The following is a 7,101-nucleotide window of genomic DNA, read 5'->3' as shown; positions in this document are numbered from 1 at the left end:
TAGACGTAGGGCGAGCACGACACGTTGCCCCTCGGGAGTGGACACGAACAGGTAACCGTCTTCCGCAACGTGCCCCCTCAAAGTGCTGGGACGAGCACGTCGCGTTGCCCCCTGCCCACGACACCCGCTGCCGCACGCATATCCATCATCCGCGTCGTGCGCCACACTAGGCCTGGCCAAGCGTCGGGCTGTGCAAGCCGCGTTGCCCCTCGCGGGGGCGCACAGGCCGCCCGCCGATCCCACGTCGTGCTCGGACTTGGGATGATCCCCCTAGTCCTGGGCCGAGCACAAGGTGTTGCCCCGAGCGTGTGCCCAAGACACAACTCCACCACGCCATGCTCCCTAGGTGGTGCCTAGGTGGGCCGTGCACGGACGTGTTTCCCTTCTTGTTGGTCCTTCGGTGATCGGGGTTCGCAGCAGCCAGACGCACGTGCTCGACCTTGGACCCGGGGCGGGGGACCCCGGCGGCACACCACAACCACAACGTGCTTGCTAGTGTGCCTAGGGGATGGCAAGGCAACGTGCATCTTGCTGGCATTGCGCCCAGCAAGCCTTTGGGCAACTCGAGTTTCAGCAGCACGACACCCCTCCCCCCTATAATAGGCTGCCGAGCCATTACCAAAGTGCCACGGGTAGACGTCCTTTTCCGTGAGGAGACATACTAAAGGAAAGTGCTCTAGAGGTCGAATTTTGACGCCGTTTTTTGCAACAACCTCTAGAAAAATAAGATCTTTCCATCCTCCAAATTTGGTGAATTTACACCGTGCCGATTTTTTTTGACGATTTTTTTACCGCCCGGAATGCCGGAAATTCAAAAAAAATGAAAAACGGAGCAAACCTGCGATTTTTGATCTGGATTTTTTTGTGCAGCCTTCACATAATATTACCAAGGTTCCCTCAAAATTTCACGAAAAATGCACGAGCCAATTCTGAGATATGAAAATTTGGCTCCTCCGTTGCCACGCTCCGAGCCATCGTTGCAACGGCGGGTGCCTCCGTGGGGGGCGGGGGAGCCCGGCGGCACACCACAACCACAACGTGCTTGCTAGTGTGCCTAGGGGATGGCAAGGCAACGTGCATCTGGCTGGCATTGCGCCCAGCAAGCCTTTGGGCAACTCGAGTTTCAGCATCACGACTCCCCTCCCCCCTATAATAGGCTGCCGAGCCATTACCAAAGTGCCACGGGTAGACGTCCTTTTCCGTGAGGAGACATACTAAAGGAAAGTGCTCTAGAGGTCGAATTTTGACGCCGTTTTTTGCAACAACCTCTAGAAAAATAAGAACTTTCCATCCTCCAAATTTGGTGAATTTACACCGTGCCGATTTTTTTTGACGATTTTTTTACCGCCCGGAATGCCGGAAATTCAAAAAAAATGAAAAACGGAGAAAACCTGCGATTTTTGACCTGGATTTTTTTGTGCAGCCTTCACATAATATTACCAAGGTTCCCTCAAAATTTCACGAAAAATGCACGAGCCAATTCTGAGATATGAAAATTTGGCTCCTCCGTTGCAACGCTCCGAGCCATCGTTGCAACGGCGGGTGCCTCCGTGGGGGGCGGGGGAGCCCGGCGGCACACCACAACCACAACGTGCTTGCTAGTGTGCCTAGGGGATGGCAAGGCAACGTGCATCTTGCTGGCATTGCGCCCAGCAAGCCTTTGGGCAACTCGAGTTTCAGCATCACGACACCCCTCCCCCCTATAATAGGCTGCCGAGCCATTACCAAGGTGCCACGGGTAGACGTCCTTTTCCGTGAGGAGACATACTCAAGGAAAGTGCTCTAGAGGTCGAATTTTGACGCCGTTTTTTGCAACAACCTCTAGAAAAATAAGATCTTTCCATCCCCCAAATTTGGTGAATTTACACCGTGCCGATTTTTTTTGCCGATTTTTTTACCGCCCGGAAAGCCGGAAATTCAAAAAAAATGAAAAACGGAGCAAACGTGCGATTTTTGACCTGGATTTTTTTGTGCAGCCTTCACATAATATTACCAAGGTTCCCTCAAAATTTCACGAAAAATGCACGAGCCAATTCTGAGATATGAAAATTTGGCTCCTCCGTTGCAACGCTCCGAGCCATCGTTGCAACGGCGGGTGCCTCCGTGGGGGGCGGGGGAGCCCGGCGGCACACCACAACCACAACGTGCTTGCTAGTGTGCCTAGGGGATGGCAAGGCAACGTGCATCTTGCTGGCATTGCGCCCAGCAAGCCTTTGGGCAACTCGAGTTTCAGCATCACGACACCCCTCCCCCCTATAATAGGCTGCCGAGCCATTACCAAAGTGCCACGGGTAGACGTCCTTTTCCGTGAGGAGACATACTAAAGGAAAGTGCTCTAGAGGTCGAATTTTGACGCCGTTTTTTGCAACAACCTCTAGAAAAATAAGATCTTTCCATCCTCCAAATTTGGTGAATTTACACCGTGCCGATTTTTTTTGACGATTTTTTTACCGCCCGGAATGCCGGAAATTCAAAAAAAATGAAAAACGGAGCAAACATGCGATTTTTGACCTGGATTTTTTTGTGCAGCCTTCACATAATATTACCAAGGTTCCCTCAAAATTTCACGAAAAATGCACGAGCCAATTCTGAGATATGAAAATTTGGCTCCTCCGTTGCAACGCTCCGAGCCATCGTTGCAACGGCGGGTGCCTCCGTGGGGGGCGGGGGAGCCCGGCGGCACACCACAACCACAACGTGCTTGCTAGTGTGCCTAGGGGATGGCAAGGCAACGTGCATCTTGCTGGCATTGCGCCCAGCAAGCCTTTGGGCAACTCGAGTTTCAGCATCACGACACCCCTCCCCCCTATAATAGGCTGCCGAGCCATTACCAAAGTGCCACGGGTAGACGTCCTTTTCCGTGAGGAGACATACTAAAGGAAAGTGCTCTAGAGGTCGAATTTTGACGCCGTTTTTTGCAACAACCTCTAGAAAAATAAGATCTTTCCATCCTCCAAATTTGGTGAATTTACACCGTGCCGATTTTTTTTGACGATTTTTTTACCGCCCGGAATGCCGGAAATTCAAAAAAAATGAAAAACGGAGCAAACATGCGATTTTTGACCTGGATTTTTTTGTGCAGCCTTCACATAATATTACCAAGGTTCCCTCAAAATTTCACGAAAAATGCACGAGCCAATTCTGAGATATGAAAATTTGGCTCCTCCGTTGCAACGCTCCGAGCCATCGTTGCAACGGCGGGTGCCTCCGTGGGGGGCGGGGGAGCCCGGCGGCACACCACAACCACAACGTGCTTGCTAGTGTGCCTAGGGGATGGCAAGGCAACGTGCATCTTGCTGGCATTGCGCCCAGCAAGCCTTTGGGCAACTCGAGTTTCAGCATCACGACACCCCTCCCCCCTATAATAGGCTGCCGAGCCATTACCAAAGTGCCACGGGTAGACGTCCTTTTCCGTGAGGAGACATACTAAAGGAAAGTGCTCTAGAGTTCGAATTTTGACGCCGTTTTTTGCAACAACCTCTAGAAAAATAAGATCTTTCCATCCTCCAAATTTGGTGAATTTACACCGTGCCGATTTTTTTTGACGATTTTTTTACCGCCCGGAATGCCGGAAATTCAAAAAAAATGAAAAACGGAGCAAACATGCGATTTTTGACCTGGATTTTTTTGTGCAGCCTTCACATAATTGATGACAAGTCATCTTAGCCTATTTTAACTAGCCTTTTTCTTTTGTTTTCAATTGAATTATGCACTTTCTTGAGCCATAAGCAAGCCAATTGGGTAGATTTTCATGTTTCCTTTGAGTTAATCAACCATGTATGAATTCATGCTATTTCATGAGGTTTTATGCTAAAATTGTCACATATTATGAAAGAATGAATATCTCATGATTTTGAGCATAGCTTTGATGAGTTTGGTTGATTAATGATAGGTGAAGAAAGCTTGGAGAAAGGTTGAAGCAAAGAGGAATGGCTAGAAGTGAAGAATGGAATAAGTGAAATTGAACCTGGAGGCATGAAGTTAGCCCCAACGTTAGCCCCCTAACTTGGAGGCTAACGTTGGGCATGAAGATTACTCCCTGGGCTCCCCACGTTTGAGCCAACGTTAGCCCCCTAACTTGGAGGCTAACGTTGGCAAGAGAATTCCTCCCTGGGCCACCAACGTTTGCGCCAACGTTAGGGGTCTAACTTTGACCCTAACGTTGGCACATGAAAAAACAAAGGGAGAAGGGCCAACGTTTGCGCCAACGTTAGCCCCCTAACTTGGAGGCTAACGTTGGCGCCACACACCACAAGGCATACAAGGGGTATACTTCCAACAAGAATAACTTGAGCTACAGAGCTCCAAATGAGGTGATTCAAGAAGCATTGGAAAGTAGGAATCAAGAGCTTTCCAAGCATATATGGCACTGCATAGTGGACACTAAAATTGAGGGAGAAAACTGCCCCGCAATGTGCATAAACGAACATGGTGGCAACCTGCAGTGAGGCCAACTGACCTCTGCACCTTCAAAGGAGTATAACTCGAGCTGTAGAGCTCCAAATGATGTGCTCCCAACGGCATTGGAAAGTAGACATCCAGGGCTTTCCAACAATGTATAATAGTATGGGGTGGACAATACATTTGAGCCTCCAGAACTGGCGTTTTCGCCAACGTTTGAGGGCTAACGTTACCTCAAACGCTGCACACCAAAGCCAGCGACCATGCCCTCTTCAAATGATCATAACTTGAGTTGTAGATGTCCAATTGAAGTGATTCCAAGTGGGTTAGAAAGCTGACATTCATAGCTTTCCAACCATATATGATAGTCTATATTGGGCATAAAATTGGCAACATGACAAGAGGACAAAGTTGGTGCCATAAATGTGCATAAGGGAGGCCAACGTTAGGGTCAAAGTTAGACCCCTAACGTTGGCACCAACGTCCAAACCAGAGAATATTGCTTGCTGCTATGAAAAGTTGGGGTCAAAGTTAGACCCCTAACTTTGGCCCTAACGTTGGGACCAACTATGGCTAACTTCAAAACCGGTTCAATTGGTTCACTTCGGTTCTTCTTCAAACTCCAAGAGCAATCAACCAAGGCCTCTTTCAACCCAATTCCACCAAGAGCAAAGGCCCATGATCATCACTCAAAGGCACAAGAAATAGATAAAATAGGAATTTCATTTAGTTGTAATTTGTTTTTAATTTCATTTTCATTTCCATTTTGTAAAGCCTATATAAGGCATCATTTTCATATTTGTAAGGAGGCGAGCTCCACTAGGGAGCATTAGGAATAGAGAACTCTCTCTCTTTAGTTTTTTTTGAATCTTGAATTGAGATTGGAAGGAATTCTGTTTTCATTCTCTTTTTGCAACGTCTCTTTACTTCTTCTGCAATCTTTCTTTTAATTCTCTGCAACTTTCCTTTTATTGAATCAAGGAAGGGCTTGAGATCTAGACTTGTTTTCTAGTCTCTTGGATCCCCTGAGATCTTCACTTGTCTTTCTAGATTTCACAATTGATTTGAGTTCTCTCGCTGATTTACTTTCTGCTACAATTCCCTTCTCTGCAATTTTTACTTCCTGTTGCATTGCTTCTAATTTACATTTCCTGCACATTTACATTTTCTGCAATTTAAATATCCAGTTGCTTGATCTATTGCTCTCTTTAATTTCCCTGCACCCCACTCCCCTTTACATTTAATGAAATTTATCTTTCTTGCAATTTACATTTCTTGCTCTTTAAGTTACTTGCAATTTTACTTTCTGCATTTTAATTTTCCTTGTCATTTACATTCTGTTGGCTTCAATTGTCACTCAAATCACTCAATGTTAGCTTGACTAAACTAATCACCCACTAAAATTGCTTGATCCATCAATCCCTGTGGGATCGACCTCACCCCCGTGAGTTTTTATTACTTGATGCGACCCGGTGCACTTGCCGGTTAGATTTGTGTGTTTTGGGGAGAAATTCGTTTTTCACCAAAATACTCATCAAGTTTTTGGCGCCGTTGCCGGGGATTGATTAGATCAACAATGATTATGTGGGTGAGAAGTCTAGATCAAGCATTTTCTTTATTTTTGTTCTCTGTTCTAAGTTGAAACCAAGGTGTTTGAGTTATTGCCTCACTAAGAAATTCTCATCTCTGATATGAGTAATTTCAATTTTCATTGATGTTTGCAAAATACAAATGGAGTTCAACTCATCATTTGGTCAAACAAAATTTTATGGGATATCACCCACCATCACCAATCTCTAATGATGGCTGGGGATATCACCAAGAAACTTCAAATTCTGGGCACTCCAATTCATGGAGCTATGCTTCAGAACCACAAGATGAGAAAGAAAATCATATGGGATATTTCTTTCCACCACAAAATAATGCAAGTCATGATTCTAATGGTGGCTGGGAAGGGAATTCTAGTGCTCCATATGATAATCATCCAAAGATATCATCACTTGACCATACTTCAACCGAAAGCCCCTTTCAAAACTCACCACCCACACAAACTTCCATGAACCACTCAAGGCTTTCAGAGCTTGAGTCCAAGTTCGAAAAATATGCGAAAGAAGCACAAATATTCGAGAAAAGGCAAGAAGCTTTCTTCAAACATATGAATGAAGAAGTAGAGAAAATAAGGAGGAGCTTAGAACCACTGAGCAAGAAAAATGAAGGCCAATTGATGGATATAAAAGAGGAAGTGGAGGAGCAAGAAAGTGAAGAAGTCATTCCAAACTCAAGTGAGGCAGAGAAGTACATAAAGGAGGAGTTCATGGAACCACCAATACAAAAGGCTCTGGATGAATACAAAACTCCAATAATCACACAGCAACCATGTCTTGACATCCAAGAAGTGAAGGCAATTAACAAAAGCACCAAGAAGAGGATTGTGACCAAGACACCAAGGACAACATTCATGAGAAGGTCAACTGCAAACAATCCTCCCCCTGATCCAGCAAGCAAGATCAATCAAGCCAATTTCACAAGGAAGCTTGCTGAGGAGAGACCAAGACAGGGGGCACTAGCTGAAACTTCTCCTCCTTTGAAGTCATTTCTCTTAACAAATTGGAAGAAAAGGAAGAAAGTAAAGAACAGGTAGACAGTAGGTACAATTCTTCTCCTTGCTTTGTTTAAATTTTAATAAATTGGCATATGATT

Source organism: Arachis ipaensis, chromosome B7, assembly GCF_059453495.1.
Source record: "Arachis ipaensis isolate K30076 ecotype BB chromosome B7, ASM5945349v1, whole genome shotgun sequence".
NCBI lineage: Eukaryota > Viridiplantae > Streptophyta > Magnoliopsida > Fabales > Fabaceae > Arachis > Arachis ipaensis.
This window is presented reverse-complemented; position numbering follows the sequence as displayed.